This window comes from Pistacia vera, unplaced genomic scaffold, assembly GCF_008641045.1.
Source record: "Pistacia vera cultivar Batoury unplaced genomic scaffold, PisVer_v2 Contig212, whole genome shotgun sequence".
NCBI lineage: Eukaryota > Viridiplantae > Streptophyta > Magnoliopsida > Sapindales > Anacardiaceae > Pistacia > Pistacia vera.
In genome coordinates, this window is record NW_022196016.1 from 627,470 (window position 1) to 641,161 (window position 13,692).

Consider the following 13,692-nt stretch of genomic DNA (forward strand, 5'->3'; position numbering starts at 1 on the left):
TGATGGTACAACTTTGCTCCTTTTCATGGAATTTTTTTGAAGATAAAAAAGGCCATGGGCATCGAATATGTATATATATACTTGAATAAATACAACCTATTATATATTTCATGGAAGGCGAGAGATAATTAAGGACGTTAATAACTTCATCATCAATGAGAATATTATAACTAAACCGATCCCACTAATTAATCATATTGTTGTACAAAGGCACCCCAACTCTCAGTTCAATCATTTAATTTCATCATTAATTATTTAACTACCATTTTGATTAATTTTTCCTTTTTTTCCCCACATATATATATCACATTGGAATAAGATTGTTCTATCATATGAATATTGCACGCAAAGATTGTAATAATGATTTACAATATTTCAATATGGTATTAATAAGGGTTTTGTATGATAGGTAAATTCTATAAAATAATATTTGTTTGATGCAATAATATAGTATTAGTCTTTTATTGGAAAATTTTCAGAGGTAATGAATTTAGCTAGCTGTTTGAAAAAAAACCTTTGAATTTTTCACTATTTTTTTTTTTTTAATTATGAATAAACTCTGTCAAATTGAGTATGAGAAATAAACCTAATTTTGGTGCTCCTTAAAGTATATTCATCTTCATTATTCACAGTCAAACACAGAAAAAAAAAAAAAAAACTGAAAAAAAAACTGAAAAAAAAAAAAAGAAATCCTTTTCCGTGTACATAAACCAGACCAAACAAGCAAGTATCCATTGAATCTAAGTCATTGCAATTGTTAGAAAAATCAACTCAAATCTTAAAAAGTTGAAATTCCTCATTCAAAATCTAAATCAAATCAACGCAAAGGTGCCTTAATTCCTCATTTTCACATTTGAAAAAATAAATTATGAAAAAAACAATTCGTCCTATGCATATATATTTTTTATTTATTTCTTATTTTATTTAGCGAAATAATTAAACAAAAAACAATCCATTTTATAAGAATATGCCTTTACATTCCTTAATATAATTTCTTTTCTTTTAGAGCTAATCCAATGTCTAATACTGTTATAGGTAAAATTATACTGGCATCAGTACCACCAATCATAATGAGTTATCAGTCTCATCAATCAAAGTTTAGTAAAAACTAACAGACAAAAGGGGTGTTTGTCTAAGTTTATAAGCTGATCAAACTAGCTTATAAATTCTAAAATTAAACTGACATGTTTGTTTATAACATTTTTTTTTTTTTTTTTTTTTTTTTTTTTTGCTTATAACCCAAAAAAATTAAGTTGAGGGAAAGTACTTTTTTTTTTAGCTATTTATAAACTAGTTTTACCAAGTATATTACCACATTATCCCTATTTAATTTTAAATTTTCACTATATAATGTATTATTTGATAAAATTATGTAGTACCGTTTTTAGTCATTTTAATAATAAAATATACTTATAAGCCACATTTTACAAAACGTATCAACTATTTATCAATCACTTATAAATATTTTAATCAAATACGTAACTGCTTAAAATTTCAAATGCTTATAAGCTCAAATTAGCTTATAAATAAAGAGCATCTCCAATGACTGCTTAAAATCTCAAACGCATCTTCAGTGACGCTCTTTATTTTAAAGAGTATTTTTCATATAAATAAAGAGCATCTTTATTAATTTTTAAATATAAAGAACAAAATTTTTATTCAAATCCAATAGACTTTTTAAATTTAATACAAATTCTCTTTATTTTCAAGAAAGAGATTTAATAGAAGAGAGAGAATTAATAAATAAAATGCATAGAAACTTGTAGTTTATTTATTAAAATTAGAATAAAGAGTGAAATTTGACTCTCTAGATGTGGAGAGTCAAACTCACTCTTTAATTTATATTTAAAGAATAAAGAGTCTGTCGGACTCTTATTTTTATGGATAGACTCTTTATAATAAAGAGTTTAAGTAATATAAAAAGTCATTTGGAGATGCTCTAAATATTAGCTGCTTATAAGTTAATTTTCATAAGCTTAGCCAAGTAGCTGTCAAGAACAAACTAACCTAAGAGCATTTATATCAATCATATCCCATTTTAAGATAAGGATTAAAGAGTAGTCCCCAAATATCAAGACAACTTGTAAAAACACTTATTACATTGAGCTCAAAGGTATAAATAGACACCTCTTCATGAAACGAGGAGGCTGGATATATGTGAGTTAGGCATACGTTTGAGCTTCATTATTTTTCTCTATAAACAAAGTATTATTCTATCTTTGTACGCCTCACAGACGATATCAGAAAAATAGTCAGAGAATAATAAAATAACAGTAGATGTAGGATTTGCTTTAAACATTCGAACCACTATAAAAATCTCTCTTGTCAATCTTTTAATTATGTTTCTTCAAACATATATTATCTCAGCTTCATAATCAACTCTCATAATTATTTCATGTGTAATTTCTAAGACTCTCTTAGCACTTTACACATGCGACGTCATTGGTGTCAAAATCATGCATCAACAAATACTTGCTTCCTTAAAACTGAAAGTCTGTATTATTGAAATGATTATACAAAATTAAAATCTATAATGTTATCAATATATATGTTACTAATTTCTGTAAAATGATTAAAGTTGCAATTTTGATCTTGAAGTAAAAAAGCAATAATTTATAACTAATATTCATTAATTTGACCGAGTCTCAAATGTATATAAAGAGAAAATTAGAAGTGCTATAATAGGAACTTGTCTAAAGTAATATAACTTGTCTATATCATAATCGTATATCATTTCTCATAGTAAATTTGTAAATGGTATGCTTAATTATTGACTGGTACTTTGTGTTAATTTAATAAGGAAAGGTCCACATGCTTGTTACCTGAAATGCATTTCAATATGAAAGAATATTCATTAACACCATTATACTTTAATTAAAATTTTAATATAATTCAATGGGACTTAGAAATCCTGTTAACTTTTAGAAAATATTTCTTATTGACTATCTTGTACGTTGGGGTAACATGCAACAAATTTTTTTTGTTTCTTTGGTTGACCGAGGTTGTTTGGGCCAACTCGTGTACTTCAACTAATTAATCCCTCAAGACCCTAAAATTAATGATCAGGTAAGTCTCCTGTGGCCATCCTAATTAAGGGCCGAGGTAAATTAAACTCAAAACCTTTTGAGTAATATACCTAAGAGTCCTAGTTGACCACTCAACCACCCAATAGTGGTTGTATTATAACATGTAACACCTTTTAAAGAGATAATGGACCTGTTATTGGATTAAAGCTCAATAAATAATCTACATTATACTCTACTTAATTCAAATCATATTAATTGAAAGGATCTAACTTATATACCTATATAATATTTATTTAGATAATAATCCTAATATTAACTATATCATGATGTCATATGATTAATTACAGGTAGATTATTACATAAAAATATTATTTCAATCCAACTAATAAATCACGATACTTAAGTATGATCTTGACAAAATTAATTTCGTATGTCATTATAGAATTTTTTTTGTGTATATACCTATATTCAACTAATGCTTTATATAATTTAGAAATTTTAAAGTGAAAAATTTGGTCATCAATTTTGAGGATAGCATTGACATCCAGTAGTCACTGACATTGCTATGACAAAGCTTTTGTATTACATGTTGACAACCATTAGGCATTGCTATGTCACAAAGACATTACATGGTAAAACCAAAAATAAAATTTATAAATAAATGGTAAAGGTTAAAATAGTATTTTTAAGGAATAGTATTTGCAATTGTTTAATGGTTAATGTAAGCAGATATAGAATAAATCTGAAGAACACAGTGAAAAACTGGGATTTTTACAGTGTTAAACAGTTGCTGCAAAAAAAAAAAAAAAAAAAAAATCCTGAGATAGATACAGGGAGAGGGAACAGTATCAACAAGTATAAGATAAAGCAAAACATAAACAACATCCATCTCTACAACCAATTCCCAGGTTTCCATTTCTCTCTTTTATTTTCTCTTTTAATGCCCTATAAACACACCCTTTCAGTAAAGTTTCTTACCTGTTAACCAAGACTAGAAAAACCAAGAAAAAATATGGGAAGGGGAAGAGTTGAACTGGAAGAGAATAGAGAACAAAATTAATAGGCAGGTTACATTTGCTAAGAGAAGAAATGGGTTGCTAAAAAAGCTTATGAACTCTCAGTTCTTGTGATGCTGAAGTTGTCTTATCATTTTCTCATTTCTCAACCGGGGAAAGCTTTATGAGTTCTGTAGAGCGCTCTAGTGTATCTTTCTTCTTTCTTCATCATCGTCATCATCCTTACTTTTCTTTTCTTTTCTTTTCTTTTTTTTTTTTCTATAATTTTCAATCTTTTTTTCTCCAACCTCACTTCTTTCTTAATTGTGATTCTCCAACCTCACTTCTTTCTTAATTGTGAGTGTTTGTGCAAGATCTGCACCTTTTTTTAAAGAGATTTATTGTTACGTGTTTGATGAGGTTTAGTGTTTTCATAAGCAAAGACTTATCATTTTTGCCCTTTTTCTCTTTCAATTTTCTTGAAAACTGTGGTTTAGGGTTTCATTGCTCTACTCTATCTGGTTTGATTATTTTTAATTTTTTTCAAGAGAAAAAAAAAAAAGCTTTTTTTATTTCTTTTGTGGATGTTCTTGTAAAGATCTCTCCCTTTTTCTTTTTCTTGTCTTGGATTCTTATAGTATTAATTAGGTTTCATATAAAAAAAGATATTTACAAATATTTGCTATATTTTAGTTATTTGTCACTTTTTCTAACCATTGTTGGGTAATAGTAATGAAAAGAGTAGCTGTGCAGCTGTATAACAACTTATATATACATAAGTTTACTTCTAAAATCAACAAAACTCAAAGCCTCTTGTTGATCATGATTTTCTTCAGGGGGGTTTGATTCTTACTGGGTTATTGGTGTTAATTCAAAATAATTAAAGTTTTTCTAAAATTATTAGATCGAGGAAACTGGTGCTACTTCTTGACCCTAATTATATCAGTTTCAGGTCTAATACTGATTTAATTACTGTTGTGATTCACTGCCATGGATGTGATGTTTTACAGAGTTTAGTTAGCTGCACTTTGTGGTGCAATTACCCAACTCTTTCTGAGGAGAGAGAGAGAAAATAAGCTTTTGTTTTTCTTCATCTAGAGCTGCAGATCTGTAAAACCCATCAAAACAAGTTTTTCTTTTTCATTATTGGTTTTTCTTCAAGTTTTTGTATAAAATAATTTGATCTCTCAGTATTATTAAGTCACAATGACGGTTTGAGAAACACATAGTTGCTATATACTGAAGTTGATCTGACAGAAAACAACACAAGATTCATTTAGAAATATTTTACCTGGAATTGACTTTATTTATTATCTTTTCAGGGTAACCTACATTTTTTTATATATAATATTTTTATCCTTTTTCCTTCACTTAAAAAAAAACCATGATCTTGAATATAAATGTTTTCTTTTTGTTTTTTCTTTATTTTTTTTTCGTATTTTCGGTTATACTCTTTTCTTTTTCTCTTTGCATATATAATTATTTGGTCTATAAATATAAAGGTTTTTGGAGTGAAAAAAAAATTAGAAACATCCCTCTCTTTGCTTCTAACTTGAAGCTTTCCATTAGTTTATTTTTTTTTTGTTTTATTATGCGCTTTTTTTTTTTTTTTTTTCTAATAGTGTCTAACATGTTTCTCACATACATCTACACAAGTTTTTTTCTTTAGAGTAAAGATGTTTTTGTGGTTTTTTTATTTTTAATTTTAATTTTATTTATTTATTTTGCAGAGATAGGTTGGGTTAGTATAGATATTGTTGAGAATATTAATTACAGAAAACTTATGCAGTGTTGCTGCTTGAGTCCATGTGAACAATAATTAGAAGCATAATTATCCTAGTTAATTTAGAAATAAATTTTAAGTTTTACCAGAAGTCTTTTCAAACTGATTGTGAGTTAGCTTTGACAGTGAGAAAAAAAAAATCTAGTAATTCAGTGTTTGAGTTTAATTATGGATTTTTTTACACAAAAATCGTTTTAAAATATAAACCGAATCCTTAATCTCCAAGTTGAATTTCAAAGTAAGTTCAACTTAATTTTTAGCTAGATCATTCTTTTTGTTGATCATTGTCATATGATGGAACTAATTTTATGTCAAGTTAGAGACCTTTTGGTGCTTTGTTTTCAAGTGAAAAATCTGGGTAACAAAATTTAGGACTTAGCTTAAAAACTTAATGTCAATGCAAATAAACAAAAAAGATTGACAGTAGGAAGTAGAACTGATTATATACAAGGACTTGAATTTCTGAGGAGAATCAATATACGATTATTAGTAAGAGAAGAGATAATGAAGATTTTAATTAATATATGTTAGCTTTGATAATTTCTGAGGTGCCTTGATTATTTTTTCCTTAATTTGTTGATAATTATAGATAGTTGTTTACTAAGTTTTGATTCTTTGGCTTGCTCATATTGGCTGTTAATTTCTGAGCATGTTCATTAGCAACACCCTATATGATGTAATATTGGTGATTGGTATCCATTTTCTCTATGATTAATTTGAACAGATGTTTAAATACCTTCAAGTGATTCTTGATGCAACCTACTTGAACAGTTTTAGCTAGTGATTAATTATTACTTGCTCAAAAATTACCTATATATTTATCTATCTCTATATAGATACCTGAAATGTCTGAAATGAATATACTGTATGCGAAAGCCAACCTAGTTTCTTGTGGCATACACTTTTTTTTTTTTTTTTTTTTCTTCAATTAGCCTTAGGTTGTTGTTGGGTATGATGTGGCATACAACTTCATTTCTGTATATACTAATGCATTATGAGAAGAAATATCTTACCCATCACACTTAAATTATGATATTCATAATACTTTCATAATTTATTTCTGGTTGTGGGTTTGATATGTTAATGGTTTCTGTTTAATTCTTTAATTTCCATGATTTAATTTCTTATTATTGTATTGCTCTGGCTTCCTTCATGTAAGATGATTTGATCATTCTTGTAACTAATTACGGACAATGTTGCACTGAAGAGAGCTTTAAAAAAGGATTTGTAGCTATGATATCTTTGAATCATGGTCCTATTTTCATGGTTATTGCAGCTTGATTGTGTTTGATATATATGTGTGTGATGACACTGGAATAGATAAAATTTGCCGCATACATCTTTTAATCCAAAGTCTGTTCATCCTTTATCATTCTATTGACGTGCGTATAGTTTTATATGTAAGTTTCAATTAGCTTTAGTTCATATACATGAATTAGAAGTTTAAACTTTGGGACCTGACCACAATATTATGTTTTATTTGTTTCTTCTTTAATTAGTATGATGAAAACTCTGGACCGATACCAAAGGTGCAGCTATGGAGCACTAGATGCTAACCGGGCAGGCAATGAGTCACAGGTAAATTCTCATTTTCACACTAATCTCACAATGAAAATACACAGTTTAATCTATGAAAATATAAATTAATTGTTATTAAATTCCTGAAGCAGGGAACTTACCAGGAGTATTTGAAGCTGAAAACAACGGTCGAGGTCCTACAGCGATCTCAGAGGTTATTTACTATTGCTTTAAATTATTGTAATTTGTACAACGAGGACCTCAATATGTTTTGTAGATGAAAATAGAAAAATGATCGTGATTTGTTTACTTTGACATGGTGCAGAAACCTTTTGGGAGAAGATCTCGGTCCGTTGTGCACAAAAGAGCTTGATCAACTTGAGAATCAGCTGGAGACATCCTTGAAGCATATCAGGACTACAAAGGTACGATGCGTGAAAAACTTTAAAGAATGATAATATGAAATTAATTAGCTAAAATTAATATTTTTTTTTTCCTTATTCTCGATTATTTATAATAAATGTCATACTATTATATCTCATCCAATTATCGTATACCAAACGAGATGTTAATGAAATTATATTAGATTGGATTTGCGTTTGTAATTGTTATTATATTAATGTTTGTGGTTAATCATAATTGTGTTCTATCCAGATGTGTAAAATAAGAAGAACCGCAAACCCTAAACCTAATTAACGTCTGTTAATTATTTAGTCACGTAACTCTCACTAATCACTGATATTCTTCATACTCCCACGTAACCTATTCAATGTGTCTTCAACATTCTTTGAAACCTGATTCCAATTCCCCGTTGTTCATCAAAAAAGGATACCAACATGTAGAACCTACCAGAATGTCTGTTTCTCTCTTTCAATTATCAGCTGCATGGCATTTTCTGTACTGTGTTGTCTCTTAACTCATCTGTTAACTCACCTCTCTCTCTCTCTCTCTCTCTCTCTCTCTCTCTCTGTCAATATATATATCTCAGTTGGCTTTTATTGTCTCAAAAGATGAGACTCGGATGGTTATCTTTCTCTTCTTCCTTGCATATTTCTTTTTTCTGCACTCATTTAAATTGGTTTTCATGGGACTGTTCAGGCTAGATTTACGTAGTAAATTTCTTTTCTTTGTTGTTTTGTGAACAACTTGGACTTATACATGACAATTGACATCAAAGGGATTTGTTATATAACATAGTTAAAAACCTGACCATTAAAAAAAAAGCTTCACGACACAACCTATATTTTAGCAATTCTCACATTATTTTTCTCTCTTTGAATGATTTACAGACACAATTTATGGTTGACCAGCTTGGCGAACTTCAAAAGAGAGTACGTATGCATGTCATAAAATTGTGAATTTTTGTTAAACAATGGTGCTATTGTTAAATGCATTTTACCTATTTTAACGTCTCAATTTCTAATTGATTCAGGAACAAATCCTACTTGAAACTAACAAGGCCCTGAGAAGGAAGGTACGAATTTCTCAGTGTCATAGATCGAATTCACAACTTTATTAATTCCGGCATTCTTTTAATAAGCACCCTAATATAACTAAGATTCGATACCAGAACTTATCGGAAAATTGGTGAAAACAAAATAAATTCTCTTTTGAAACAGTTTGAGGAAAGCAGTGCACAAATTCCTCTTCGACTACCATGGGATCAGAATGGAGAACAAAACATGACATACAACACTCGTCTCCCTTCTCAATCAGAAGGGTTTTTCCAGCCCCTGGGAGCCAACTCCAATATCCATATGGGGTATCTTCAAGAACTTTCACTGACTAGGTAAAATTATTGAAAATTTTAAACTCGATAAACTGATAATGTTCAATAATTGCTTTTTAATTTTTGACAGATACAATCCAATGGTGGTGAGCACTACTGATGCGGAGGAGGTGGTAAGTGTTAGTGTTGCAGGGCAAACTCAGAGTACTGTGAATGGATACATTCCAGGATGGATGCTTTGATTATGAGTTTGGTGAATTGAAGTATTTGATTAAATTTTTTTTTTTTTTTTTATTTTGCTTGCCTTTTATGGTTGTGATTATCTTCTTCATGCAGCATGTAATTACGTATGTGCAAAACTCTTAAGTATTGTTTGTAAGTTTTATGTAATTTGAAAAATGACAGATGCTTTTATTATTGTGTTACTTCATGTAAAACTTCTAAACCTTTTAATTAATTTTCTGGGTGTGTTATCCATTAATATATATTTTCTCGTTTCTGTTTTCAAATTAATTTTGTCATTTAGGGATGAAATAACTAACCAATAGCTCTTGCTACTACCCATAATATCTCTAAAAATAGAGCTTTGAACCACCACCGGTGGCTTGCTGGTTATAAGAGCAAAAGAAGGTTTTATGAGTTCTAAAGTTCGAGTCCCCACAAACCCTAATAGAGGTGGTCATTGAGGGTTTTATTTGATCATTAATTTTAGGATCCCAAAAAATTAGTTGAGATGCATGCAAACTGACTCGAACAACCCGGTCACTAAGAAAAGAAAATAGAGCTTTGGTTATTTATATATAGAAGGGATTTTGGTGGGCCAGCGTTTGACCCAGACTAAGTTAATGGGGTTGAAAATAAATGGCCCAAGCCCATCAGTGATAAATGTTTCTGGGCAAAGCCGCTAAGGAAAATTTGCAAACCATTTATTTATTCACTATTTTGATTTTATTTATTTATTTATTATTCATGATAATTACATTTTAGATACTTGGATTCAAAGGGAGTATTGATGTGTTTTCAGATTGAGAGGTCTTAGTTTCCTTTTTTGCGATGACTTAATAAACAGTTTTAAACTATTATTTTACTAGTAAATCGATGTCTAAACATAATCATAATCATTATCATTTTATTTTATTTTTATTACCAAAGAGTATTGGTGATGTGAAGTGTAACCCAAAGCTTATAAAATGTGTTTATTTATTCTCACTTAAACCATCATTATATGACCCTATTTCTAAACTTTATTCTCTTACTAATCACTCATTTAATTTTCATAAACAAAGGGGTGTTAATGTTATTACTACATCCATTGACCTAAAGAATCTCAATGTTTTTATATTTAAAAATAAAATAAAAATTGTGAATATATATATATAAAGTTGAATACCCCCTTGGTTGTTTGACACATAGTAGTACATTTTGGAACTCATTTTGGGGCTATAGAATTGGTCCATCTTAATTGACAAGTAGGATTTGTGGTTTAATGAGCTCAATCAAATTGCTTCATCTTGACATGTTAAATTTTTATTTATTGCTTCATCTACAATTAATAATTAATAAAAATTATTGGATCTGTATCAATAATTAATAATAATAATAATAATAATATAAGTGCATTGCATTGACATTCCAAAGCTGTAACCATTAATGTGCATTAATAACAAGTATACATGTGCATTGGATTGCTATTAATAATTGTGGTTTGTATTTATTATTCCATCTACAATTAATAATTATTAAAAATTATTGGATCTGTATTAATAATTAATAATAATAATAATATAGATGCATTGCATTGGCATTCCAAAACTATAACCATTTTGACACGTTGGATGTGCATTAATAACAAGTATACAGGTGTATTGGATTGCTATTAATAATTATAGTTTAATGACATCTGTCTATGATTGCTATTAATAATTGTATAGGTGCATTATATTGACATTACAAATATTTCTTTGTATTTAATTGTGTTGGCATTCGAAATGTCTAAATAAGAGGTTATAAAAGGGGAGTATGTTCAGTTGTGTATTATCGCAATATGTTAGTTGGTGTCAACAATACATCTGGTCTTTTATTAATTGTTTATAGGTCATGTTAGTTTGTGTCAATAATACGTTTGTTCTTCATGATTTTGTTAATCGCTGATTTATTTATTTATTTATGTTTTTTTTTTTTGTTTACAAGTCAAAGATTCATGAATTGGCATGGAATAAAGACAGGATGTCCGATTGATATTGACATTTTCAAATGAGTTGTTATTTTGATTCGTTCTTTGAACTGTAAGTATATCTTTTAACTATTTTAATACGAAATTGTAAGTATATCTCCTAACTATTTTAACGGTTATTATTTGATTGAATGATTGTTTTTTTCGGTCAATCTATTTAAATGATTAATTGTGTTAGTCCTACCAAACGGTAAATGTATTCTTTAACAATTTTAATATAAAGATTAATTCACTTTTATTGATTTTGTTTTCAAGTAACAGTTGTTATACGAATGAATAATTATTCCTTAATAATTTTAACATGAAGATCGATTAAATTCTGTTATGTTTGTTTTCAAGGAAATGTTCATGTACTTTACTAAGATCAAATTGAGGATGATCATATTGTCAGCCGAACTGTGAGTATTTGTCATATCTATATTAGTTGAAACAGTTCATTTGTGTTGAATATGTTTTCTGTAAAAACATTTGTATATTTTAATTTGTTATATGAATGATTAATTGTTTATGTTCTACTGATGTGCGAGTATATATGTTAAATGAATTATTTTTTACAGATTCCATTTTCCAATTAATAGGTGTTATTTGAAACATTTCTTATCAGTCCTAATATAATAATCCCTTAAATTTGGGTTAAGTAAATCATTCATTTTATCATCAAACACATTTCGGTTTCCACTTAACAATAAGTACAAAATTGACCATAACTTACTCAATAAAAATTCAATTGATTAGTGGATTGAATCTTTAGAAACTAAACAGAAAGTGCTTTAATTTGATATATTATATGCTTAATTTGGATAACTGTGTCCCCACTACCGAACCATTCCTTTTATCATCACACATATTTCAGCTTTCACTGAACAGTCAGTAGTAAATTGATTATAACTTGCTCAATAAAAACCAAATTGATGAGAGGTTTGAATATTTAGAAACTAGATAGACAGAACTATAAATTTGTATATTATACGCTTAATTTGGATAAATTTAGCCCCACTGTCAAACCATTTCTTTTATCATCACACACATTTTGGTTTCTCCTATTTCTCGATTTCCATTGAACAGTTAGTAGCAAATTAGTCATAACTTGCTCAATAAAAATCCAATTGATGAGCAATTTAAATCTTTGAAAACTAGATAGATAGGGTTTTAATTTGATATTATATGCTTAATTTGGATAATTGTAGCCTCACTGTCGAACCATTCCTTTTATCATCACACACATTTCAGTTTCCACTAAACAGTTAGTAATAAATTAATCATAACTTGCTCAATAAAACTCTAATTGATGAGAGATTTGAATCTTAAGAAACTAGATAGATAGAGCTTTAATTTGATATATTATACGCTTAATTTTGATAAATGTAGCATCACTTACAAACCATTCCTTTTATCATCACACACATTTCAGTTTTCCCTGTTTCTCGATTTCCACTAAACAGTCAGTAGTAAATTGGTCATAACTTACTTAATAAAAATCTTATTGTTGAATATTTGGAAACTAGAAAGATAGAGCTTTAATTTGATATATTATACGATGAATTTGGATAACTATAGACCTACTGCTGAACCATTCATTTTATCATCACACACATAAAACTAATTCAATTTTTGTGATGACAAAGGAAAACAAATATTGATATGTAGTTTTAATTGTATTTGTTGATATTTTTTTATGTTACATACATATATCATGAAAACAGATTGTTGCTAAATAAAACCAATTTGATTTGTATCACAAATATCATTTGATGTTTGTTGTCAAACCATGTAGCTTTAGTAAACTATTCATGTTATCATTATACACATTTAGGTTTTCACTAAACAATCAGTAGTAAATTGACCATAACTTGCTCAATAAAAATCCAATTGATGAGAGGTTTGAATCTTTAGAAACTAGATAGATAGGGCTTTAATTTGATATATTATATGCTTAATTTGGATAATTTTAGCCCCACAGTCAAACCATTCATTTTATTATCACACACATTTCGGTTTCCACTAAATAGTTAGTAGTAAATTGACCATAACTTTTTTAATAAAAATCCAATTTGTGAGAGGTTTGAATATTTTGAAACTAGATAGACAGGGCTTTAATTTGATATATTATACGCTTAATTTGAATAACTGTAGCCCCATTTTCAAACCATTCTTTTTATCATCACATACATTTTGGTTTCCACTGAACAGTCAATAGTAAATTGATCATAACTTTCTTAATAAAAATCTAATTGATGAGAGTTTGAATATTTAGAAACTAAACAGATAGTGCTTTAATTTGATTTATTATATTCTTAAATTTGGATAATTATAGCACCACTTCCGAACCATTCTTTTTATCCTCACACACATTTCAGTTTTCCCTGTTTCTCAATTTTCATTGAACATTCAGTAGTAAATTAGACATA

General features: G+C 28.4%; 1 pseudogene; it reads left to right on the forward strand.

Moving 5' to 3' along the window:
• Positions 1–4,038: 4,038 nt before the first annotated feature.
• On the forward strand, positions 4,039–9,293 carry LOC116129624 (annotated as a pseudogene).
• Positions 9,294–13,692: the final 4,399 nt, after the last annotated feature.